This window comes from Sus scrofa, chromosome 13 (genome assembly GCF_054392235.1).
Source record: "Sus scrofa isolate SSC_HxYL_T2T_F1_AM1 chromosome 13, Sscrofa_HxYL_maternal_Yorkshire_Landrace_v2.0, whole genome shotgun sequence".
Classification (NCBI taxonomy): domain Eukaryota; kingdom Metazoa; phylum Chordata; class Mammalia; order Artiodactyla; family Suidae; genus Sus; species Sus scrofa.
Window position 1 is genome coordinate 194824566 of NC_139395.1, and position 27893 is coordinate 194852458.

Consider the following 27893-nt stretch of genomic DNA (forward strand, 5'->3'; position numbering starts at 1 on the left):
CGTCTCTGAAGTAGGGAGAGAATCATGGAACCTCTCATTCTCTTGGGAGCAAATACAGTAATACTGAGATTCAGTAATTTGGAGGTGGAAAGGATTCCTGGCATAGCTGTTTTAACATTCTTTATTTAATTACCTCGACAACTCCCCATGGCCAGCACCATCTCTCAGACTCTGCTCCTTTTGTTCTTTATGTGATTTGATGCTTTAAAAACATCTATTTTGAGCTTCTCTTTGACTGCATGGGATTTATAGTTCCTCAGCTTTTTTAGGTTTTACTGTCAATCTCTTCCCACTTGTTTTATAACATCTTCCAGGAATTCTTCACTTTTCTGGTTTTTAGTAGCATACCCCCCAGCTTTCAACTGCTGTTATGGATTTATTTTTATCATTTTATCTCTTATGTCATTAGAAGAGGGATTTGAGGAAGCAGGAAAGCTAAACTCGAGAACGTTTGGTAAGCGATCTTGAATGAGAGCCTCTATGCCATTTATTATTATTATTATTATTATTATTATTATCATTATTATTATTACATCGGTTTTTTGAAGTACTTTCTTGTTCCTTCCTTTTTAAAAACACAGTTCAAAAAAACTTGTAGCAATAAATTTCCAATAATAATGTAATGAATATGACAGTAAATGCACATAGACTCAATCCATGACTGTTAAAAATCCCTCACCCAAGGAGGAAGACAAGTTGCCCCCATAGAGGTGGGTTGATTCTTTGTGATTATAATAAGCAGTTCTATCAGAAAATGAGTTCTACTCTAGCAAGACAGATAAAATTAATGTGATTCAGGGAAATGCAAGTAAAAGTAGCAATGAATTGCTACTCTCCACTCACCAGAATTGTTAAAATGAAAAAAGATTGATGTTAAGTATTGGAAAGGCTGTACAACAACTAGAACTCTTTTACCAGATGATGGAAATGAAAACTGGTCAAATTATTGATGAAACTGGCATTATCTACTAAATTTGAACACACACCGATTTGTAATCTGGAAAATTCACTTTAAGGTGTGTATTCAATGGAAATTCATATATAGTACAGCAAAAGACATTTAAGATAATGTTCATATCAGTATTATTTTTAGTTTGTCCCAAACTGGAAACAACCTAATGTTTATCCATCATCAGAAATATGTATAAAATACATTGCAAATACTCATTTACTAGTATATATAGCATAGGGTTACTATACAGCAATGAAAATGGCAGAAAACTCCAACACATAAGAGATCAGCCTCATGAAAGATACAGTGAACAAAGAAAGTCAAATATAAAAGCGTATATATTGTGTGACTTCATTTAGAGAAAGTTTAAAAGGAGGTGAAACTAATCTGTGGCATTAAGTTTCAGGACAGTGATTACCTTTGGGGAAGAAGAATAAGAAGAGTGGGTAATCAGAATGGATAGAAAATAAAACCTAGGGTGCTAGAAATGTTCTATTTCTTGACTTAGGTGGAGATTTAATGGGTATGTTCATTTTTTGATAATTCATCAAGATACACATTGATTTATGTACTTTTCTGAATATACTTCAATTAAAAAGCTACAAAAGAAACTCTCCTGCTTGAAATAAATAATGCCCATTATGTCCAATATACATGAGCCAACCCATTCTCTAAATTATTATATTTTTATAAGAATAGTAGTATAATCTTTACTTGTATAGTATTCAACAGTTTTTAGAGAACTCTCAAATTATCTCATTCGGCTTCATGACATTATAATGCAGTATCCTGAGAGACTTGAAAAAATAGAATAACTCAGATAATTGTCCTTTGCCATGTGTGACAAGTAACAAAACTGGGACTGGAACCCAAGACTGATGACTTTTCACTCAGGTTTCTTTCACTATATACTACAGACTCCACTCTGGAAACTTGGGGCTTTGGATAGAATTTTTTCTTATATTTTGCTCCCTAATGAGCCTTTCTGTCTCATAGATATCATAAGAAATGAATCTAGGCATTTTTAAATGATCGTTTCAATTAACTAATAAGGCTTCTTAGAAAAATTTTCTCATCCACAGGTAAAATCAAGCACGATGGCAACTTGATCCCAATTAGAAGGAATAATTTGATTTTTGCTATGTTATCTTCAAATCTGTAGCCTAACTATCACATTATAATAGCTAATAATTATGCCTATGTGTGGATTCACATCTGTTTGAAGGGAACCAGTCATTACAAATGAATGCGTTTGTTACTATGAATTATTTAAGTTACCTGACTTCTCCCACGCCAAAGGCACAAAGTATAGGGTGAGAGAAGTGGAAAAAGGTCAAATACAGAGGCCTACATCTGTAGTCACCCTACTTCAGTTATCGTTGGATTTTAAAACACCATCCTCCAATTTAAATTTAGGTTAAAGTATCTGGTAGGAGGTGGTACTAGGAAGATACTGATGAATATATATTCTAACTTGGGATGAGGTTGGGAGTGCTTAGGAGATGGGATGACAGAGGAAGGGAGGACATATGATACTTAAGAGATGAGGTTTATATTTGTATAAATAAATAGATTTATGCTCATGCAAATAAACTAGATTTCATACTCATACAAATAACTCATATAAATATCAGGAGGCAAGGTCCACTGTCCTTTTCTTTCTGTTCCAAGTTCCTCTTTTCTCAAACTCCAGACAATTCCTTTATGTCTTATTTTCTTCTTTTAACTTTTTCTTTGATTCTCCTATTTGATTGTCTTCATGTGGGTGATATATTCCTATTATGACTGAATTTGCTTTAGACTTTTGAGAGATATCTGAATTTAACAATACTTCTGACCTAGGAAATCTACAGAGAGGGGCTTAAAGGCAACTAGACAATGGCTTAAGATAGTTGGAACAAATAAATGCATGCTTAGATACTGGTTTGCTTTGTTTATATTGTTCTATCTGTCATCATAATTTTTTGGAGCATCATTGTTATGTTCTATAATGCTTTCTAAGTTTTGCAGACGTTAAAGACTTCTCATTTATTTATTTTTAATTTTTTTTTATCATAGCTGGTTTACAGTGTTCTGTCAATTTTCTACTGTACAGCAAGGTGATCCAGTCACACATACATATATATACATTCTTTTTCTCACATTATCATGTTCCATCATAAGTGACTAGATATAGTTCCCAGTGCTATATAGCAGGATCTCATTGCTTATCCATCCCAAATGCAATATTTTGCATCTATTAACCCCAAATTGCAGGTCCATCCCACTCCCTCCCTTTCCCACTTGGCAACCACAAATCTGTTCTCCCAGTCCATGATTTTCTTCTCTGTGGAAACCTTTGTATGTGCTGTATATTAGATTCCAGATGTAAGTGATAGCATTTGGTATTTGTCTTTTTCTGACTTACTTCACTCAGTACGAGCGTCTCTAATTCCATCCATGTTGCTGCAGATGGCATTATTTTGTTCTTTTATATGGCTGAGTAGTATTCCATTGTGTATATATACCACAGCTTTCTAATCCAATCATCTGTCTATGGACATTTAGATTGTTGCCATGTCTTGGCTATGGTGAATAGTATTGCACTGAACATGCGGGTGCATGTGTCTATTTCAAGGAAAATTTTGTCTGGCTATATGCCCAAGGGTGGGATTGCTGGGTCATATTGTAGTGCTATGTATAGATTTCTAAGGTACCTCCATACTGTAGTTTTGATTTGTACTTCTCTAAATAATCAGCGATGTTGAGCATTGATTCATGTGCTTGTTGGCCACCTGTATATCTTCCTTGGAGGAATGTCTATTTAGATCTTCCGTCCATTTTTCAATTGGGTTGGTTTTTTCGCTATTGAGTTGTATAAGTTGCTTGTATATTTTAGAGATTAAGCCCTTGTCAGTTGCATCATTTGAAAGTATTTTCTCCCATTCTGTAAGTTGTCTTTTTTTTTTTTTTTTCTTTTTGGTTTCCTTTGCTGTGCAAAAGCTTGTCAGTTTGATTAGGTCCCATTGGTTTATTTTTGCTTTTATTTCTGTTGCCTAGGGAGATGGACCTAAGAAAACATTTGTAAAGTTGATATCAGAGAATGTTTTGCATATGTTCTCTTTCAGGAGTTTGATGGTGTCTTGTCTTGTCTTATATTTAACTCTTTAAGCCATTTTGAGTTTATTTTTATGCATGGTATGAGGGTGTGTTCCAGTTTCGCTGATTTACATGCAGCTGTCCAGTTTTCCCAGCACCACTTTCCGAAAAGACTGAGTTGTTTTTTTTTTTTTTTCCCATTTTATATTCTTGCCTCTTTTGTCAAAGATTAATTGACCTTAGGTGTCTGGGTTTATTTCTGGGTTCTCTATTCTGTTCCATTGGTCTGTATGTCTGTTTTGGTACCAATATCACACTGTCTTGATTACTGTATCTTTGTAATAGTGCCGGAAGTCTGGGAGAGTTATGCTTCCTGTTTGGTTTTCGTTCCTCAGAATTACTTTGGCAATTCTGGGTCTTTTATGGTTCCATATAAATTTTTGGATTATTTATTCTAGTTCTGTGAAAAATTTCATGGGTAATGTGATAGGGATTGCATTGAATCTATAGGTTGCTTTGGGTAGTATGGCCATTTAAACATTAGTTCTTCCAATCCAGGAGCATGGAATATCCTTCCATTTCTTTGAATCCTCTTTAATTTCCTTGATTAATATTTTATAGTTCTCAGAATATAAGTCTTTGACCTTCTTGGTCAGGTTTATTCGTAGTTATTTATTTTTTGGGGGTGCAATTTGAAAAGGTATTTTTGTATTCCTTTTCTAATATTTCATTGTTAGTATACAGAAATGCAACCAATTTCTGAATTTTAATCTTGTATCCTGCTACTTTGCTCTATTCATTGATCAGTTTGAGTAGTTTTTGGGTTGAATCCTTAGGGTGTACTATATATATAGTATCATGTCATCTGCATACAGTGACATTTTTATGTCTTCTCTTCCAATTCAGATACTTTTTATTTCTTTTGTTTGTCTAATTTCTGTGGCTAGGACTTTCAGTACTATGCTGAACAACAGTGGTGAGAGTGGGCATCCTTGTCTTCTTCCAGATTTTAGCAGGAGGCTTTCAGCTTTTCTCCATTGAGTATTATATTTGCTGTGGGTTTGTCATAAATGGCTTTGATTATGTTGAGGTATGTTCCCTCTATACCCACTTTGGTAAGAATTTTGATTATGAATGGATCTTGTACTTTGTCAAATGCTTTCCTCTGCCTCTATTGAGATGATTATGCGGTTTTTGACTTTTCTTCTGTTAATGTGGTACATGATGTTGATTGATTTGCATATATTGAACCATCCTTGTGAACCTGGGATGAATCCCATCCAGTTGTATTGTATGATCTTTTTTATATGTTGTTGGATTTGGATGACTAAAATTTTATTGAGAATTTTTCGCATCTATATTCATCAAAGGTATTGGCCTATGATTTTTTTTTGGTAGTATCTTTGTCTGGTTTTGGTATTAGGGTGATAGTGGCATCATAGAATGTCTTTGGGAGTGTCCCTTCTTCTTCAATCTTTTGGAAAAATTTAAGAAAAATGGGTATACGTTCCTTTTGTATGTTTGGTAGAATTCATCTGTGAAGCCATTGGTCCTGGACTTTTTTTTGTAGGGAGTGTTTTTATGACATATTCGATTTCATTTCTAGTGATCAGTCTGTTCAGTTCATCCATTTCTTCTTGATTCAGTTTTGGTGGGCTGTAAATCTCTAGAAATTGTCCACTTCTTCTAAGTTGTCAGATTTGTCAGCATATAATTGTTCATAGTATTCCTTTATGGTTTTTCGTATTTCTGCAGTGTCTATTATGATTTCTCCTTTTTCACTCTTTATTTTGTTTATTTGGGGTTTTTCTCTCCTCTTCTTGTTGAGTCTGGCCAGAGGTTAGTCAATTTTGTTTACCTTTTCAAAGAACCAGCTCTTGGTTTCTATTGTTTTTCTAATCTCTATTTTATTGATTTCCTCTCTGATCTTTATGAATTCCTTCTTTCTGCTGACTTTAGGTTTTGTTTGTTGTTCTATTTCTAATTCATTTAGGTGGTGGGTTCATTTGTTGAGTTGAGATTTTTCTTCTTTTTTGAAGAAGGCCTGTATTGCTGTGAATTTCCCTTAAAGCACTGCTTTTGTGGCATCCCACTGATTTTGAATGGTTCTGTCTTCATTATCATTTGTCTTGAGGTATTTTTAAATATCCTTCTTGATTTCCTCATTGACTCATTGGTGTTTTAGTAGCATGTTGTTTAGTCTCCATGTATTTAGTGTTTTCTCATTTCTTTTCCTGTGGTTGATTACTAGTTTCTTGCCATTGTGGTCAGAGAAGATACTTGGAATAATTTCTATACTCTTAAATTTGTTGAGGTTAGCTTTGTGCCCCAATATGTGATCAGTTCTTGACAATGTTCCTTATGCACTTGAGAAGAATGTATATTCTGTGTTTTTTGGTTGTAATGTCCTGAAAATATCAATTAAGTCTAAATTTTCTGTTGTATCCTTTAGGATCTCTGTTGCCTTATTGATTTTCTGTCTAGGGGATCTGTCCATTGATGTGAGTGGAGTGACAAAGTCTCCTACTATGATTGTATTCCCATCAATTTCTCCTTTTATATTTGTTAGTATTTGTTGTATGTATCTGGGTGCTGTTCCATTAGGGGCATATATATTGACATTTGTAATATTCTCTTCTTGTATGGATTCTTTTTCCATTAAATAGTGTCTTTCTTTGTGGCCTTCATTTTAAAGACTATTTTGTCTGATATGACTATTGCAACTCCTGCTTTCCTGTCTTGTCCATTGGCATGAATATTTTCCTATCCCTTCACTTTTAATCTATGTGTGTCCTTTGCCCTAATATGAGTCTCTTGTAGACAGAAGATTGTATATTTTTGTTTATTTATCCAATCTAACACTCTGTGTCTTTTGATTGGAGCATTCAGTCCATTGACATTTAAGGTAATTATTGATAGATATGTATTTATTGCCATTTTAAACCTTGTTTTCCAGTTGATTCTATGTTTCTCTTTTCTCCCTTTCTTTTTTTGGTTGGATGATTTCCACTTATTTTATGGTTGTGTTTTTAACTTTTTGGTTTTTGTGAATGTACTGTTTGGTTTTGATTTGTGGTTGTCCTGTTTTTTAAGTATCTTAACCCCTTTCTATATCTACTCTCTTTATTCTGATAGTCATATAGGCTCAAACAAATTGTTTAAAAAAGTCTGGATTTTCTTACTTTCCTTCCCTCTCACATTCTGTGATTTTGAAAACCTTTTTTAACATTTTCATGTTTGTCCTTTTGCTGTTCCTTGTGTTTATCATCACTATTACAGTATTTTTTTTCCCACTCTTAGATTTGTATGCTGGCTTATTTAAATGATTGTTTTCCAGTTGTGGTTCCTGCCATCCTGTTTCTTCTTGCTTCTTTTTTTATTTAGAGAGGACCTTTAAGTATTTCTTTTGGAATAGGTTTAGTATTGCTGCAATCTTTTAGCTTTTGTTTTTTGGAGAAATTCTGTATTTCCCCTTCTATTTTAAATTATATTCTTGCTGGATAGTGTATTCTAGGCTGCAGTTTTTTCCCTTTCCCTTTGAATATACCTTGCCACTCTCTTCTGGCCTGTAGTGTTTCTGTAGAGAAATCAGCTGGTAGCCTTTGGGAGTTCCCTTGTAACTGATGCTTTGCTTTTCTCTTGCTGCCTTTACAATCCTCTCTTTAACTTTTGCCATCTTTATTATAATATACCTTGGTGTGGTCCTATTTGAGTTCAACATGTTTGGGGCCCTCTGTGCTTCCTGTATCTTGACGTCTGTTTCCTTTAGATTTGAAAAGTTTTCATCCATAATTTCTTCAAATATATTTTCAATCACCTTTTCTTTTTCTTCTCCTCCTGGAATTCCCTTTATGCATAGATTGGCCTGCTTTATATTATCCCATAGATCTCTTATATTGCTTTCATGTTTTTTACATTTGGTTTTCTTTCTGCTGTCCTGATTGTGTGATTTCCACTATTCTATCTTCCAAGTCACTAATTTGTTTCTCTGCATTATTCATTCTGCTCTTTAGTGCCCTTAGCTCAGTTTTATCTCTGCAGATGAATTTTATAATTTTTCTATGTTCCTTCTTATATTTTCTATTTCCTTTCTAAAGTAATATTCCTTACTGTTTATATCCACTCTTAATTCCTTGATATTCAGCTTTTAATTCCTTCAGTATTTTCACTATCTCCCTTTTGAACTCAGTGTCTATCAGACTGCAGAGTCCTGTTTTGTTGTTTGCTACTTCAGGTGAATTTTTCTGTTCTTTTAACTGGGAATGGTTCCTGAGCTTCTTCATCTTGCTTATGTTTTTCTTTTTCTGTGAGTTTAGGGAAGCCAAAATGTAGTCTTGGAGGGCTTCTTCTATGCAAGAGCACCCCTTTGTATTTTGTGGGGGGGTTACTATTTATTTTTGGCATGGGAATTTGGATATTTGCTGTCTCTTTCTTCAGTGTGAATGAAAGACTTCTCAATGACAGTATAACACAGATTGAAACATTCACAATCAGTGCCTAAATGCTACAGTCAAATTAATGACATAATCAGGAAAATAATCTATAAACTAAGAATGTATCTTGCTCTAAAATGGTACCCGAACCTATGTTATCTGCAGCATAGTTGTAACTGCCTTTATGTGGAATATTTTTCACAATCAACTTTTACTTCTCTGAAGAAGCCATTATAATATTTTGAATAAAAAATATTTAAACCAAAATACAACGTTTATTCTCAGATACATACTTGAGTCTTAACATTGTTGTTTTCATCTGATTAAATGTGAATTTCTCATATTTAGTGCTAGATTAAGAAATAACTGTGTAGCTTTTTTCTCTTTTAGTCTCTTCTCTCTTGTTAAGATACAAGAAAGCAGTTAATTGTAATTTCTAAATGGTGATCATAATAATTCAAAACATGAGATATTCAAACTACTCACTCAATTCTGTTACATCACAAATCAGTCTTATTTTAGTAGAGGAAAATGATGAAACCCCATGAACTGTATCTGCCTTCAAAACTTCTTCCAATGCCTGCAGCTCCAGTATCCTGACTTCCTTGGCAGTGTCCAATCAGTCATTGGGTTTTGTGCCTATTTCAAGACAAGAGAACAGGAAAAAGACATCAGAGGGTGAATTCTCTGTTTGGCTCATAAATTGTGGCAGATAGAATTAATAAGAGAAATATAGATAGGTTATTTAAAAATTCATTTTTATCATGAAAGGAATACATGCTTATGTAGAAAAACACAGAAAAGTCTAAAAATAAAAATAAAAGAAATATCTGTAACCCATGTCCTAGAGAACTACTGTTAATATTTTTTCAGTTTCTGTGTATGTTCTTCCTGTATATACATACATACAATATATAATGTATATGTTTGTATTTCATAAATATGCACACATGTGCACATATATGCATCTTACAACTATATATTTTATTTTATAATTTTAATAAATGAATAATAAATAGCAGATATATTTCAATGCTCTTATATACACTATAAAAAACAAATAAGCTAATGATTTCTCCATTGCATATTTTAGGTTATTTTACTTCAACTATATGTTAGTTCTTTATGCAGTGCTGATTGTGATTTTTGCTCCAGAGAGCAATTAAAGAAATAGAATATACAGATAATTTTGTAAGAGTGATAATTCTGTAGTAGAAGATTGCCTAGGATTACATGAGCTCACAGAGCAGGACATTTTATTTATACTGAGGGTATACAGAATGTGCTTTTAGGTGAGGTTAACATTTCAGCTAAGTCTCAAAGGCTAAAGTGTTTCAGTAAAAGTATTGGATGTAGATATAGGGAGGAGGTGTTGATTAGTTCAAAACCTATGAGAGCAAAGCACACTAGAAAAATTGAAAGTAGTCTCCCATCATCAGAAGACAGGGTAATGAGGTAGGAGTGGTGGAGTGATGAATGCAAAGACTAGAGAATTAGGTAGGAGGAGATAATGAAAATCAGTCTCAATGTTTGAATTTCATTCGGAAAGTACTTGAGAGCCAGCAAAGGATTTTCAGTTGGGGAGTGGTGTAATCAGATTTGCATGTTAGAATGCAGTCTGGGGAATGGATTGAAGGAGATCAAGTATGGAGTTTTGGAGATTAGTTAGAATTCTGATGATAATGATTCTGTGAAAGGAGATGATTCCAAGTCCTGAGGCAGAGGTAGTGGGGATGAAGGGAAGGGCATGAACTCAGAGAGTTATGTTTTGCCACTAATATTGATGGGACTGAATACTGCAAGTGAAATACGAGGGACAGGAAAGAGTCAAAGGGTCATTTTTGAATTTCTAAATGGAATTTGGATGGATGATGGAGCACTGGTAGAGGATAAGATTTTGGAATGAAAATAATGAGTTTAGTTTTGACAAGGTCAAGCTGGAGATTCATGTGAGACACTGAAAATAAGTCATTGGATAGAAAGAATGGGATGAAAATTTAGGGAGGATAGAATCACTGAGATCAGTGGAAGTATTTTTTCAATGTTGGATTCATACCTAGGAATGGAATTACTGAGTCATAGAGTAACTCTACGTTTAACTCTACAGGAACTCTTTTTGCGAAACTACCAAACTGTTCTCCAAAACAGATACATCATTTCACATTCCCAGTGCAATTCATGAGGGCTTCAATTCCTCAACATTCTCAACATCTGTTATCATTTGTCTTTTTGTATCCAGCCATCTCAATAAGTGTGGAGTTGTATGTCAATGTGGTTTTGATTTGCATTTCCCTAAAGACCAATGATATTGAACATGTTGTCATGTGCTTATGGACCATTGCATGTCTACTTTGCAGAAATGTTTCTTCAATTCCTTTGCCCATTTTAAAAAATGGGTTATTTTTGACATTGTGAAGATGTAAGAATTCTTTATATTTTATGGATACAAGTCGATTAGCAGATATGTGATTTATAAATATTTTCCTTCCATCTATAAGTTTTATTGAAGTATAGTTGATTTACTATGTTGCAATGATTTTTACTGTTCAGAATAAATGATTTTCAGATTCTTTTCCCATATAGGTTATCACAGAATATTCGGTAGAGTTTCCTATGCTATAAGCAGGTCCCTGTTGACCATCCATTTCATATACAATAGTGTGCAGTTGTCCTTACATTTTCCTAATCATATCCTTTACACAGCACAGAAGTTTTTGATATTGATGAAATCCAACTTGTCTATTTTTCTTTCATTACTTGCACTTTTTGTATCATATCAAATAAACCACTGCTTAATTTAAGGTTTAGAAGATTTATTTCTAGGTTTTCTTTTAAGAGTTAAATGGCTTTAGCTCTTGTTTTTTGTGTATGATCCATCTTGAGTTAATTTTTCTATATGGTATGAAGTAGAGTTCTATTCTATTCTTTGCATGTGGTATTTAGTTGTCACAGCATTATTTATTGAAAATAGTGTGCTTTCCTCACTGTATTGTCTTAGCACCCTTGTTGAAAATCAAGTAGCCATAAGTGTTACACTTGGACTCTCTATTCTTTTCCACTGTCATATGTGAATAACTTTATGCCAGTATTTTAAAATCAGAAAGTGTGAATAGCCCAAATTTGTTCTTTATCAAGATTGTGTTCTGTGTCTCTTGAATTTCCATATGACTTCTATGATCAATGGGTTAATTTCTGAAAAAATGGTAGGAGGAATATTGATATGGATTGCACTGGATGTATAGATCATTTGGAGTGAGAATTGCCATCTTACCTATGTTGTCTTCAAACCCATAAATACTTATATCTTTCCACTAATTTAAGTCTTAATTTCTTTCAGTGTTTTGTGGTTTTAAACAGTGTAGTTGTACTTTAAAAAATAATTCCTGATTATTTTATTTTTTTTTCATACTGTTACAAATGGAATAGTTTTCTTAATTTAATTTTTGGATTGTTTGTTGTGAGTGTATAGGAATGCAATATTGATCTTATATCCTTCCCCTATGAATTAATTATAATACTTTTAGATATATTTCATAGACTTTTCCATATAAAAGACCATGTCGTATGCAGATAGATATAATTTTACTTCTTTCTTTACAATCTAGGTGCCTTAAACTTCTTTTTCTTACCTAATTACCCTGTCTCAAACCTCTAGGGCAATGTCAAATAGAAAGAGCAAGAGCAAACATCTTTGTCTTATTTCTGAACTTGGGGGAAGCACTGTCTTTTCCAAGTAAGTATGATGTTAGCTGTGGGATTTTTGTACTTTTATCATATTGAGGAAGTTCCCTTCTATTTCTAGTTTGATGAGTGTTTTTAATCATGAATGAGGGTTGGGTTTTTCTCAAGTGCTTTCCCTGCATCTGTTGATATTAGAGTTAATTTTTTTCCCATTCCATGAATGTGATGTATCACATAGATCAATTTTCTTATGTTGAACAACCGTTGCAATACTGGTTTAAATCCCACTTGGTCATGGTGTATAATTCTTTTTATATGTTGCTGGATTTTTTTTGCTAGTATTTTGAGGATTACTATCTATATTCTTAAGGAATATTGCTCTATAGTTTTTTTTTTCCCCTTGGTGATACCTTTTAAGCTTCTGTCATCAGAGTATTACTAACCTTATAGAATAAGTTAGGAGGTATTCCATTTTCTATTTTGGAAATATTGGTGTTAATTATTCTTTAAATATTTGATAAAATTTACTGGTGACACTAGTTTGTGGGTTTTCTTTGTGGGAAGTTCTTAGATGTTAATTCAATATGTTAGCTTGTTATAGGTCTATTCAGATTTTTTATTTCTTCTTGAGTCTGTTTTAATAATTTCTTTCTAGGATTTTTGTTTGTTTCATCTAAGGCATCTAATTTGTTGGTATACAATTGTTCATAATACTCCTTGATAATCCTTTTGATTTCTGTGAAGACAGTAGTTATATCTCTGCTTTCATTTAAAAAAATTTATTATAATTGATTATAGTATTTTGTCAATTTCTCCTCTCACTTTTGATTTATGTAAACTGATTCTTTTTAACTTTGTAAATCTAGTAAAATTATATTTATAAGTTTTGTTGTTGTTGTTATTGTTATCTTGTTAGATTTTATTAACTTTTCAGAGAAACAACATCTAGGTTTGTTGATTTTCTCTGTTATTTTATAGTCTTTGTTTTATTTCTTTCTGCTCTAATCTTTATTATTTTCTTTCTGCTGCTTGCTTTGGGTTTTAATATACTCATCCTAGTTTCTTAAAGCTAAATTATTGATTTGAGAGCATTACTTTTTAATGTAAGCATTTTACCCTATATGTTTTTCTCTGAACATAACTTTGCTGCATACTGTAAATTTTGGCATGTTGTATTTTTGTTTTCATTCATTTCAAATTATTTGCTAATTTACTTTGTGATTTCTTCTTCAACCTACTTGTTATTTAGAAGTATGTTATTTAATTTCCACATATTTTGGAATTCCTCAAATTTCTTTCTGCTGTTGATTTCTATTTTCATTCCATTATGATCAGAGAGCATACTTTGAATTATCCTAAATTTTAAATTTAATCAGACTTGTTTTCTCAACTAACTTTTTACTAGAGAGTGTTTCATCTATACCTGAGAAGAATGCTGTTTTGTGTGGAGTGTTTTATAGATTTTTATTAGGTCAAGTTGGTTTATGGTATTTTTAAAATTTTCTTTTTACTTGATGATCCTTTGTTTAGTTATTTAAAATTTTTTTTCCTAATAAACATTGTTTTCTTAAAATATATTTGGTTTGAGATTTTGAAAGCCACTCCAATTCTTTTTTGGTTAACTATTTACATGATGTATTTTCCCATCCTTTTACTTTCAACTAATTTGTGTTCTTAAACTAGAATTGTATCTTTTGTAGACAACATATTGTTGAATCATGATTTTTTAAATCTGGTCTTCCAAATTCTATCTTTTAATTGTGATATTTTAATGATATACATTTCATTTAATTACTGGTGGGGAGGGATTTTTGTGTGTTATCATTCATTCCTTTTTTATTATAGAGATATTCAAAATCATACCATTATAATTGTTTGGCTTTACTATATAAATTTTTTTCTGAATAGGTACTCTGAGTATTATAATTAATACCTTAAATTTTTAAAAATCTATTTTCTATTAATAGAAACTTAATTTAAATAGTTTACAAAACTTATTCTAATAAAGCTCTATTCTCTCCTGCTTCTTTAGTGCTATTATTGTCATATAAATTGTATATTTACATATTATTAGCCAATGTACATTTTTAAAATTATTATTTTATGCAATTGTCTTTTAAATTAAATAGTAGAAAAAAGTTACAAAGAAAAATACATTTATACTGTTTTTTTGTATTAACTGATGCAGTTATCTTTACCAGTGCTCTTTATTTCTTCTTGTGCATTTGAGCTAATGTCTACTGTTTCTCCTTTTAGTCTGAAAAACACCCATTAATATTTCTTATAAAGTAGGTATGCTATAGTTATACTCTTGAGTTTACGTTTACTGAGGCTGTCTTAATTTCACCTTCATTTTTTGTATAGTTTTTCTGAATATAAATTTTTGACAATATTGGCTGATAGTATTTTTCTTTCAACACTTGAATGAATTTATCATCCCACTGCTTTCTGGAATCCATGATGTCTTTTGAGAAATCACTTGTTAATCTTTAAGAAACATTTGGCATAATAACATACTTTTTTTCACTGCTTTTGAGATTATTTCTTTGTCTTTGTCTTTTGAAAATTTTACTATAAGTTGTCTGGGTATGGGTCTCTTTGAATTTATCCTACTTGGAGTTTATTGATCTTCCTGGATGTGCATTTTAATTCCCACTTTTAAAAATAGTCTTTCTGTCCCTTCTCTCTCCTCTCATCTTCTGGAATACAATTGTATATTGGTATACTTGATGGTATCCTGTAGGGTATCCTCTCTGAAGCTCTGTTCACTTTACTTCATTATTTTTCTTTCTGTTCTTCAGCCTAAAAAATCTAACTTGATCTATCCTCAAATTCTTCCATTTCAAATTTCCTATTAAATCCCTCTAATGGAGTTCCCATTGTGGCTCAGCAGATTGAGAATCCAACATAGTATATGTGAGCATGTGTGTTTGATACCTGGCCTTGCTCAATGGATTAAGGGTCCATCATTACTGCAAGCTGTGGCATAGATTGCAGATGTGGCTAAGATCTAGCTTTGCTGTGGCTGTGGTGTAGGCCAGCAGCTGCAGATTCAATTTGCCCCCCTAGACCAGGAACTTCCATATTCATCAGGTGCTGTCCTAAAAAGGAAAAAAAAAAAATCCCTCTAATGATTTTTCATTTCTGTTTTTATAACTTTCAAATGCAGAATTTCTATTTGGCTTTTTTTAAAGATAATTTTTCCTTTATTAATATACTACTTAGTGAGACCTTGTTCTTAAATTTTCCTTTAATTCTTTTGGGTGTGGTTTCACTTAGTTCTTTTAACACATTTATAATGGCTAATTCAATGTACTATTTAGTAAGTCTAATATCTGTACACCTCAGAGATGATTTCTATTGACTGGTATTTTTTTCTTTGATGGGCCATAATTTCCTGTTTGTTTGCATGTCCATAGTTTTTTTTTTTTTTTTCCCTCAAAATCCAGACATTTCTAATTCTGGAAATCAGTTCCTTCCCCCCTTCTTTTGTTTTTGCTGCTTGGTGTTGTTATTTTATTGCTATGGATGTTTTTATTTATTGAGTTTCCTGGACTAATTCAGTAGTGTCTGAATTATTTGTTGTGTATATCACTCAACATCTCTTCTCAGTTGGCTTAGTGGTCAGCTAATGATTGGACAGATATTTCTTTGAATGCATTCAACCAACAAATTTTCAGAACTTTGCTTAGGGGCTTTGTGCGTGGGGGAATTAATATGTCTTTTTTTTTTCTTTTTATGACTCCATCTTCAACATATGGAAGTTACCAGAACAGGGATTGAATATGAACTACAGCTGTGGTAACACTGGATCCTTTAACCCACTGTGCTGGGCTGGGGATCAAACCTGGGCTTCTGTAGAGACCTGAGTCACTGCCGTTGGATTCTTTTTTTTTTTTTTTTAATTTTTTTATTTTCCCACTGTACAGCAAGGGGGTCAGGTTATCCTTACATGTATACATTACAATTACATTTTTTTCCCCCACCCTTTGTTCTGTTGCAACATGAGTATCTAGACAAAGTTCTCAATGCTATTCAGCAGGATCTCCTTGTAAATCTATTCTAAGTTGTGTCTGATAAGCCCAAGCTCCCGATCCCTCCCACTCCCTCCCCCTCCCATCAGGCAGCCACAAGCCTTTTCTCCAAGTCCATGATTTTCTTTTCTGAGGAGATGTTCATTTGTGCTGGATATTAGATTCCAGTTATAAGTGATATCATATGGTATTTGTCTTTGTCTTTCTGGCTCATTTCACTCAGTGTGAGATTCTCTAGTTCCATCCATGTGGCTGCAAATGGCATTATGTCATTCTTTTTTATGGCTGAGTAGTATTCCATTGTGTATATATACCACCTCTTCCGAATCCAATCCTCTGTCGATGGACATTTGGGTTGTTTCCAAGTCCTGGCTATTGTGAATAGTGCTGCAATGAACATGCGGGTGCATGTGTCTCTTTTAAGTAGAGTTTTGTCCAGATGGATGCTCAAGAGTAGGATTGTAGGGTCATATGGAAGGTATATGTATAGATTTCTAAGGTATCTCCAAACTGTTCTCCATAGTGGCGGTACCAGTTTACATTCCCCCCAACAGGGCAGGAGGGTTCCCTTTTCTCCACAGCCCCTCCAGCACTTGTTATTTGTCGATTTATTAATGATGGCCATTCTGACTGGTGTGAGGTGGTATCTCATGGTAGTTTTGATTGGCATTTCTCTTATAATCAGTGATGTTGAGCATTTTTTCATATGTTTGTTGGCCATCTTTATATCTTCTTTGGAGAAATGTCTATTCAGGTCTTTTGCCCATTTTTCCATTGAGTGATTGGCTTTTTTGCTGTTGGGTTGTATAAGTTGTTTATATATTCTAGAGATTAAGCCCTTGTCCGTTGCATCATTTGAAACTATTTTCTCCCATTCTGTAAGTTGTCTTTTTGTTTTCTTTTTGGTTTCCTTTGCTGTGCAAAAGCTTTTCAGTTTGATGAGGTCCCATGGGTTTATTTTTGCTCTAATTTCTATTGCTTTGGGAGACTGACCTGAGAAAATATTCATGATGTTGATGTCAGAGAGTGTTTTGCCTATGTTCTCTTCTAGGAGTTTGATGGTGTCCTGTCGTATATTTAAGTCTTTCAGCCATTTGGAGTTTACTTTTGTGCATGGTGTGAGGGTGTGTTCTAGTTTCATTGCTTTGCATGCAGCTGTCCTGGTTTCCCAGCAATGCTTGCTGAATAGACTTTCTTTTTCCCTGCAGTTGGATTCTTAACCCAATGCACCATGGTGGGAACTCCAGAATGAATGTTTCAATACTCAGGAGGCAGTTTAAAACTCTTCTTTAGCCTTTACTTCCTACTTGTGCAGAACTTCAAAATCATCCACAAGTGGGAGATTAGGGCTTCACAGTACACATTCCTGCACATACCTTCTAGATTTCCAAGAATATGTTGGATATTTTCAACATCACTCTGAGAATCTCATTCCTCAATTTTTCTTTTTAAATTTCTTGGTAAGTCTCTTTTTTAACCCAACTTGTATTGCTATCTCAGGCAGTTGTATTTTAAACAATTGGCATTGATTGTTTTCAACAAATGCCTTAGATACATGGTTGTTCACACTGAGTAAGCTGAATGAGATTTGATTCAGCTGTCACTCAGGTCAAATAAAAATAAGTCCCAATAATGGAGGTGCCAGACAGGAAAATAGTGATAATTTTGTAAGGATGGGGTTTGGGAAGAATTCCAAACCCTTTGTGTTCCTTACAGTGGCTCCTAGACTGCTGGTTTTCATAGTTTTAGTAACATTTTTGTAGTATAGTTTTGTAACTTTTTCCTTTTCTTTTAAATTGAAGGTATAGTTGATGTACAATATATGAGTTTCAGGTGTACAACATAGCAATTCACAATTTTTTAAAGGTTATATTCCATTTTTAGGTTTTATAAAACATGGACTATATCCTCTTAGTTGTACAGTGTAACTTTTTGTTTGAAGGTTACCACAGAGATTGGAGGATAAGTGGAATAGAAATAGGACAAATTGAAATGCCACAAAGTTTTAACATATTTCATATGGTTTGTTTGTTTTTGAATGAAGTTTCATATTTTTGGAAAAAATTATTAAATTCAAGTGTTCTGAAAAAGTTTATTTTGACCATTTTTGCTAGTATTCTAAATGTTTTTATGAAGTAGTGTATTTATATAGGTCATTCAGAATGCTCTGTCATTCAGAATTGTTTTCTATTAGTATTTTTAAATTTCCTTATAGATAGCTTTCAATGTTCAGGCAAAGTTGAAACCAATGGTTTTTAGAGAAAAGAGGATCAAGAGCAAGATTATAAAAATCCTAAGCATTTAAGACCAGAGAGTGGATGAAGAGCTTATGAATGAGGAAGCTAAGGAATGGTTCAGAGATGAATGGGACTTCTCTAAATCCAAAGGGGAAAGAGTTTCAGGATGAGAGTAGTGAAGGTAGTTCAGGAAATGGATTGAAAAATACTGATTTGAATGATTTAGAAGAAGTCACTGTAATCTTTGTTAGAGAAATTGCAGTGGAGTGATAAGGCAAAATCCTAACTGTAATAAGCTGTGCCATAATTTGGAGATAGAAAAAAGAAAACAAGTTTAGACAACTTTGAAGAAACAGGGCTATGAAGGGAAAGAGAAATAATATAGATCAGTAGCTGGAATAGAATATGGATTCAAGAAAATTGATTTCATATAAGATTCAGTTTATTTTATTCATTATTCACAAATTTCTCATTTGCCTTTTATCCTAGATATTGGCCCATCACCAGTGGCTTGGATTTAGGTGTGAGAAGGGTGACCATTCACCTATGAGAAATGGGAAAGAAGTGTGATCCTAAATAGGTAAATGATGCCTCTAAACAGATTCTCAATGAAACTGTATGATTGTAGATTTAGAGGGGCAGTGGTCTGGAATATGCATGAAGTCTGAGAAAACTGAGGTTAAACCCTAGCCCCACCAATTTCTTGGTACTAGTTATTGACTTGGTCAAATTACTTGGCTGTCTCAGCTTTACTTTCCTTACATGGGTAATGCTAGTCTTTAAAGATTGTATGTGGATTAAATGAGCTAAAGTCACCCCATAGTAAAGAGTTCCATTTCTGTCTCTTGCATACTATGTGAGGATGAAAATGTTAGCTTCAGTTTTCTCATCCATAAAATAAGCGTTACATTATGTCATCTCCATGCTCCCTTGCAATTCTAATCAGATGGGCTTCCAATATCTTTTAGTGTAGTACTATTCTTCATATAGGTTGTGGGATAGATAGATAATTCAGAATTGATCTGGAACTTAAACCAATCTGTGTAAGATAGCTTACATTAGAAAAGACATTCAGAATTCCAAAGAGCTGATTTACAAATAAACGTTGGAAAATAGCTCTGCTGAGCTGGGGATACTTTTAAACAAATGAACTCATCCCAGAACATATAATAGAGAGCACTTACCAAGGCAGATTTTAGATCTCTTAGAAATGAGCTCTAAGGAGAGGCACATCTGTTATGATATCAGATCCCAAAGATTAAGGTCTGTTTTGGGAGCTCCTAGATTGATTGTTCTGCCTGAAATATTTGTGTTTATAACTTCTGGTTTTGGTGGTTGATGAGACTTTGAAGCAATAAGCCACATGGAGAAGTGCAGGCTTAAAACCAGCTGATATTGTTCAGGGGAAAAGAGGGGGAAGCAAGAGTGAGTCATTGGATACAGGAGGATTGGTGAGACCAACAGAGCATAATGAGACCAGGTTTAGGTGAGGGACTCAGAGACATAGGAAAAGGGGGAGCTAGAGACCAATTAAGGCTGAGCTGGGCTAGAACAGGAAGAACAAAACAAAAATGTTTTGCCTCCTCAGAGACTGATTCCTTTTTCCCACCAATGTTCTCAGCTTGTTTTGTCAAATCCACTGATATATTTTGGTATAATTTATTTGGGTAGACATAATCAGTATGAAATTTAACCTCTCATTTCAGGGCAAGAATTGAAAACTCACACATTTTCTATTAGCAGATTAATGCTTTAAAGGTTAAGGAAAATTGGCTCTGTGATTTAAAGGAGATGAAATGACTAGGGAATAAGAATACTAAAAAAAAAAATACCATATTTATTGTCATTTTATTACAAACTGCTTTCCATACAACTTTTAACACATGGTGTCTCAGCTGTGGTTTCTGCCTGAATTGTGAATTTCTGCTTTGATTTTTTTTCACCCTCTTCCTGCTTATTCCTCCCAAGTGGCCTATAACATAACTTTATTTTTTAAAATTAAAGATGACTGACAAATTTTCCTTTGGGGGTATTCCAATTCCACACTCATTCTTGAGATAACTGGAACCGTCCGGAGTGGCCTGGGAATCCCTGCTCAACATTGTCTGCCATCCTGGGAGGCTACATATTCACTTATTCACTCAAGACACTTTGCTCACATATGCCTTTTGGCAAGAGACGATGACTGGCACATCATTGGAGAGCCTCTTGTCTAAGTGGACTCTTTGCATGGGACCTTAATCACTGGGCTCTTTGTAGGCAGCCAGGCAGCACTGCAGCTCTAGAGATCTTCTTTAGCAACCTGCAAATGACACCAATATTATGAAAGGTTTCTCCAAAGACAGACATTTTCAATTAGCCAAATTACTCTAACAGGGCGTAGCTCAGGAAGATTTAAGGCAGAGCAAGTTGCTGTGCCAGCCAAAGAGGCCTGTTCTGCCAGTTGAAAGGCAAGCACCTCCTTCTCTGCCAGCTTGCAATGAAATGCTTCTTGCAGTGACAGCAGATCTACTATGCAAGCTTGATTTAAGGCCCTCGATTACCATACCTTTGTAATTATCATCGGTCCATGATGAGTCCTGGGGAAGGTATGGGTCTTAAATGCAGGGATTCAAGAGCCTAATCAAAATGCAGTGTGTAGAAAAGAATCTTTCTTCTAGATGTTTCACCTCTTTTCAACCAATTGTTCTTTGTTTGAGTAAAATTGTAGCACAATCTTTGCCAATAATTGTGATTCATTTTCACTTTGCCAATCAAAATGTTGTTTCACAGGATCTGATGGTGTTCAAAACACCTTATAGGAGGGATGATTTTTTTCTCTAAATTGGCTAGCATAGGTCTTATATTTCACATGAAGTCATGGGAAAATTTGTGAAGCCTCTTTTGGCTCATAAATTCTTTTATTTTGGGATAGCATTCTGATAAGGATTCTAAAAGGCAGACATTAAATTGATGATATTTTTAATTTTGCTGTTACTTAAGATCTAGACTAATGATTCTGTTTTGTTCCTACTTAGGGGCCATATGTTATTTCAGAAACACAGATTTCAGAGGATTTGTAAGTATGGGATAAATTGTTTTTACTTGATGAACTATAACTTCAATCAGCTATATTATGTTAAATATACAACTTTTCCCAGTGTCCTATGTTTCATGTATGGTGAAACAGCATGGTATGAAGGAAGGAGGCCTGGGCTTAATTTCAGAAAATTATAGTGCAAATCTGAACTCTATTTATTTGTGAATAGGTGTCACCATTGATAGATCTTTTCACCTCTCTAGACTTTGGATCTCTTCTACAATATGATGATATTGCAGCGGACCCTCTCTAGGTCCTGCCCATCTCTGGCATTATGATTCTATGAAAATAGGAGTCCCTCCTCTTGGCCATTAATGTCCTTCATATACAATATCTTGAAAATAGTTATTTGATACTCAAATGACTCATGTTTAGAAACTCTTTTCTCTCAGGATTTTGCCCCTACCTGTCTTATGTTATTGTAGATAATGGAAATTTGGAGAAATTGAAATCAGAGAAAGATATATCAGCATATTTTCCATATCGTAGAGTCAGAGTTAAAATGGGATTAACACCTCTCGGCTTGGGGAATATTGTAACTACCAGGAACCCTATGTCCGATAGACTCATTTGGGCCTGCTCTGTACTTCGTATTATTGTATTACGTAGAAGTCCTGACTTCTTAGCCAGATGATATATCCCTGAAGGACTAGGAGTATGTTTGGAGCCCCTAAATAGTCCCAACACCTACCATCTAATAGAGCCTCACAACTAATCACTAAGTTACACTACATATTTTTTTTTTAAGCTTATGGAAAAAAATTGTGCAGGCTGAAGATTTCCTTTTAATCACTGAAATGTAAACAATTTTTCAAAAAACTCAATGAAAAGAAAATGTAGAAATGAATTATTTGGTATTCTATTGTGAACTGAAATCCACTCTTGTGTAATTAGTGGTTATTTGATTTTTAATTGACTGTGCCTTCCGTATATCATATTGTATACAACTAAGTAATTGCTACTTCACAAATAGCTTACCTAGTATATGATTATATTTATTATAAACTGAGATATTCTAATTCTCAATTTATATTTTAAGGCAGTGGATGTGGGAAACACAAAGATATCTAGTGTATTTCTGTGTGGTTTCTCTCTTCCCTTCTTAAACTATAAATTGAGAACCAGAATGTCTCAGTTTAGAAAGTAAGTATCCTAATTTTTGAGGCTTTAGGGATGTCTTCCTTCTCTGAACTCTACAGCTGTTACTTTGTTCTGTTGGTTTGGCACTATGATGCATCTTTTGTTATAGAAATGTGCCGGTATTACAGTCTTTGGTATTCGTCCTGCCTCCCCAGCTAGACTGAAAGTTTATTGAGAACAAAAACCATGTGTCTTATGATTCTGTATTCCAGCTATCTAATAATTTTACATGTCCAGAAAGTACTCAATTAATATTTGCTGGAATCCTATAGGTAGGGCAATAGACACATTTCCCACTGCAAGCTCACAATAAAGGAAACAAATATTAGTCTACTTATTAAGCTTCCTAATTCATGAAACAACCTTAATGAAGAAATAGGTATTTTTCTTTCATAAAAATTTAACTACTCTAAATTTTTGTTATTCTTTTCCCTTTATATCAAAAGATATATTTAGGTCTTTTAGATACTATCATAGAGTTTAGGCTGGGATATTAGGCCGGTGTTAGGATATATGAAGATTTAAAATGCCTCTAATTCATCTAAAATAATACATTTGTTGGATAACTGAATTTTTTCTTTATCAACATTACAGTTTATTAAAATATGGGCAGCTTTTCAATTATTGAAAAAAGATAGTAGAATTTAATTAATAGAAATGTATATGTGCTACCAGATTCACATCTCAGAAATGGACTTATAATCCTTATATAAATTTATATATAATTATATATAATTAGCCTCGGTTTGGAAGAATTTGAGGGCTTTTGTTGTCATAGACCTCTCGAAGCATGGTAAATAGAACATTTATAAAGGCAGTATAAAAGAGATAATCTATGAAAATCTATGCAAAGATCTACCTATATTTTAGATAGTAAAAGAAAAAATAAGTTTTTTTTATAAATTAGGGTCTCTAGAGTCCTTTTTAAAATTCAGGATTAGGAAGTAATTTCTCCCATTAAACTCCCTTAGTATGAATATGATAGGCCATTATTTCATAAATATTTAATGAATTATTATTTCCTACAAATTTTGAGTGTTTGGGCAATGGAAACACTGTTTGGAATATATGTCTGGCTGTGGGGGGAAATGGGCAATTATGAATGCTTGACACTGTAAGTGTCTTGAAAATGGGAAAAAAATTTTTTTAAGTTTTAGAGCGGGCAGGAAGGGTGTTTAAGGGGATTCTTTATTGTAAAAATTTGAGACCTCTCTATGGAAGTAACTTCTTCATTCTTTATTTTTAAAGTATTATTATTATTATCATTATCATTATTATCACATATACAAATAGTGAACTTGACAGAGGTAAAATGTTGCAGAAATCAAGCTAAGTGCCTTACCTATTTAAATACGTTTTAGCTACAACTGTGCAATGAAGTCATTAACATCTCTTTTTACACTGGAATATGATGCTTAGGAATTGAAGCAAATAAGTGCTGAAAACAAATGTGATCCCCAATCTCTCATATTTAAAAAATCCGTGTTCTTAAATTGAATGTTGATTTCCTGTAGTGAGGAAAACTTATTTTTTCTTTTACTATCTAAAATATAGGTAGATCTTTGCATACTGGTTCTGGCACTGTCTCACACAGGAGTTTCCAATAACTGCCAGTCATATGGTGACAATTATGCTTGATTAAGCAAATCCAGTAAGTACTTGATCGACTTTTTCCCATAAATGCTGACATTCTGCCGCCAAAGGGAAAAAGAACACTTGCCATTTTTCTAAGCACTCTGGCTATCTCCCCTTGTCCCTACCAACAATACGAGGCTCTGAGTTTCCTACAAACAATGTTCCCAGATTCTCAGACTCAGCCAGATTCTAGGGTTTCTATCAAACATCTCCTTGAGTAATTCGAATTTTTGAGGTCTGAAAATCCTACAAGCAGACAGATGATAATTTGTGAGATTTGCAGAGATGCATGGCAAAGGGTCATTGTTACTAGTGGTCATTCTATCCCTGATAATTCATTGTTATGGATTCTGAGTCTTTAAAATGTTCCAGAATTCTCTAAAAATACATAGGAAAGAGTACTTTGAAAATTATAAATGTATGCTATTATGAGAATCTAAACTATCTCAGAAGATAATGCAAATAACACAGAAACATTCAATGAGCTTGATACTGCTCTGGGCTCTATGTTACCTACCTTAGACTATTATACTTTCAAACATAGAATATTAAGAAAATAAAATTTAATTTTAGGAGTCCCCATCATGGCTCAGCAAGTTAAGAACCAAACTAGTATCCACAAGGATGTGGGTTTGACCCCTGGCCTCCCTCAGTGGGTTAAGGACCTGGCATTGCCGTGAATGCAGTGTAGGTCTCAGACATGACTTAGATCAGGTGTGGCTGTGGCTGTGGTGTAGACCTGCAGCTGCAGCTCCAATTTGACCCCTAGTTTGTGAACTTCCATATGCTCTAGGTTTGACCCTTAAAAAAAATTATGTGGCACTCATAACATGGGTCAAGCAGCATTTCTGAGTGGCTCTCTCCAAATATGAGTCAGGGATTTAGATTTTTTTTTTTTTTTTTTTTTTTTGCTGTGGTATCCACAGTTCAGAGTTCCAGAATTCAGAGTTTCTTGCTTCCAGGTACATAAGGAGGTGGGGGAAGCACAGGAAAGAGTAAAGAAAAACTAGTGAACAGAGGTCATGCACCTCAAAGAAGATCATATTGGCCCTGACTTTGCCCAGAACTAGTCACATGGACTGAACCAAATGCAGGAGGGCTTATAATACGCTCAGAAGGCTAATAGACACAGTTTGATGAACAGATAGCATTTTATCTGCCTCATAGATTGAGTAAGGCTGACTAGAGCAGAGAAAAGCAAAATTGAGTTAAGCACAAAAAACTTTGATCATAATAGAATTTTAATGGGTGCCCAACAATGCTTTCATAGTTAATTAGGCCTGTGCAAAGAATATATGATCATAATATGACTTTTAGTTAGGTTATTTTCCTTTTTGCAATCTATAGTATGGTCCTTGGGAGAATGTAAATGAGGACTATTGATAAGGAATACCGAAAATCAGGGTTGGCTTTATGGGCATGTAACATTGTGTTGTTACACAGGGCTCCGCTCTCACAAAAGCCCCACATCCAGGTTAATGCTCTGTTATTGCTGTCTTAAAATTCTTAATAATTTCAAACAAAGGGCCTGGTATTTTCATTTTGCACTGGGCTATTATTCTAAGCACTCTGGGCATCTCCAGTTTTGTAGTTGGTCCTACCTGAAACTCATGTCTTATCAGAGACTAAAACTGGGCTCAATGATAAAATGAAGATACAATCTTTAGGATGCAATCAATGCTAATTGACCTTTTAAAGATGACAAGTTACAATAGCAAAGATGTGTGTGTGTTTGTATGTGTGTGCGTGCGCATGCGTGTGCACCCCTGCACACATGAATGTGTGCCCAATGCAGGATGTGGTTTTTTTAGGACAAAGTTTATTGGGAGCAATTTGTTTTAATTGATATTCATTGAGCATCATTCTGTTGTTTGTAGTTAGCTACTCATGTGAAGAGTTGGTTGATGTCTATAACACAAACATTTGTTTCAGATAAATGGGCGTTTCAGTTGGGTAGGTTTTAATTAAGCAACGTTTGTTGTACAAGTAGTTGTTTTTGAAATCATGAAAAAACTACTATAATTTACTAATTCTGTTATCTAGAATCTGAAAAGGTAGAATATTGTCTCCTATAACCTTGAATATGATTTTGATGATGAATGACCCAAGTATTTGGCAGCAAAATACGGACTACAAAACTTTTCCAATGTAATATGTTAAATTATTTTTCTACTGCCTATACCTAGGCACAGGTTGACTCTTCTCAAGCTCATAGAACCCTTGATTCTGAAATGAATGATCTAATTTTAAATCCTGATTCATACTGCTTGCCTATATCGCTATTCTAGCATATCATATTTCATAAGGATTTATTTATTTATAGATTTGCCAGAGGAGCACCCTGAACTCTTAACTCTTTGAGAATAGGTGCTCTTGTCATTCATCTTGCTATTCCCAGAGCTGAGTAGAGTTTCCATACACCTTTAATACATTCAATAAATACTTAATGAAGGAATGAAGAAATAAATATTGTGATAAAAATATCATTTTCCTTTCAGCAAAATAAATATTTCCAAGTCTTAAAAGAAGCTTCTGGTTTTAATAAAACCAAAATCAAGATGTTTTTGTTTTTCAAGAACATTTTATTTTGTTTTATTATGATTTTTTTTTTCCATTATAGCTGGTTTACAGTGTTCTGTCAATTTTCCACTGCACAGCATGGTGACCCAGTTACACATACATGTACACATCCTATTTTCTCACATAATCATGCTCCATCATAAGTGACTAGACAGAGTTCCCAGTGCAACACAGCAGGATCTCATTGTTAATCCATTCCAAAGGCAATAGTCTGCATCTATTAACCACAAGCACCCCATCCATCCCATTCCCTCCCCTTCCATCTTGCAACCACAAGTCTATTCTCCAAGTCCATGATTTCTTTTCTGTGGAAAGGTTCACTTGTGCCATATATTATATTCCAGATACAAGTGATATCATATGGTATTTGTCTTTCTCTTTCTGACTTACTTCACTCAGTATGAGAGTCTCTAGTTCCATCCACGTTGCTGCAAATGGCATTATTTTCTTGTTATGGCTGAGTAGTATTCCATTGTGCATATATACCACATCTTCCTAATCCAATCAACTGTTGACAGACATTTAGATTGTTTTCATGTCTGGGCTATTGTGAATAGTGCTGCATTGAACATGTGGGTACATGCGTCTTTTTCAAGGAAATTTTTGTCTAGATATATGCCCAAGAGTGGGATTGCTGGGTCATACGGTAGTTCTATGTATAATTTTCTAAGGTACCTCCATTCTGTTCTCTGTAGTGGTTGTACCAGCTCACATTCCTACCAACAGTTCAGAAGGGTTCCCTTAAGATGTTTAAAAATGTCACTTAATAAGAGTATTCTTTCTTACTCTTAAGAAGAATATGTTTGAACATTTTAAACTTGCATTATGCTCTTTAATACATAATAGCTATGTTCTAAGTGTGGATGAAAGAAAGCATACTCTTATTAAGTGAAATTTTTAAGCATCTTAAGGGTAAAAAATAGCATATACTTAACTGTCATATTCAGGAACTTATTATTTATTGAAGGAGATTTTTGTCCTGTTTAAAAAAAATGGTTTGCTTGAACATATTCACATAACATATGTCCAAGTAAAGAAGAATAA

General features: G+C 33.9%; 1 long non-coding RNA gene across 9 annotated transcripts in view; it reads left to right on the forward strand.

The window, feature by feature from the left end:
* LOC102161811 (uncharacterized) overlaps positions 1-27893 on the forward strand; it is a 277061-nt gene that overhangs the window by 73314 nt on the left and 175854 nt on the right. For 7 of the 9 annotated variants that reach the window (XR_014824994.1, XR_014824998.1, XR_014824993.1 and 4 more), the window contains 2 exons: positions 18905-18995; positions 21433-21473. This is a non-coding gene — a long non-coding RNA (uncharacterized LOC102161811). Of the gene's footprint in view, positions 1-12118; positions 12197-18904; positions 18996-21432; positions 21474-27893 lie in introns of all 9 variants that reach the window. The other 2 variants (XR_014824996.1, XR_014825000.1) reach the window with 1 other exon arrangement.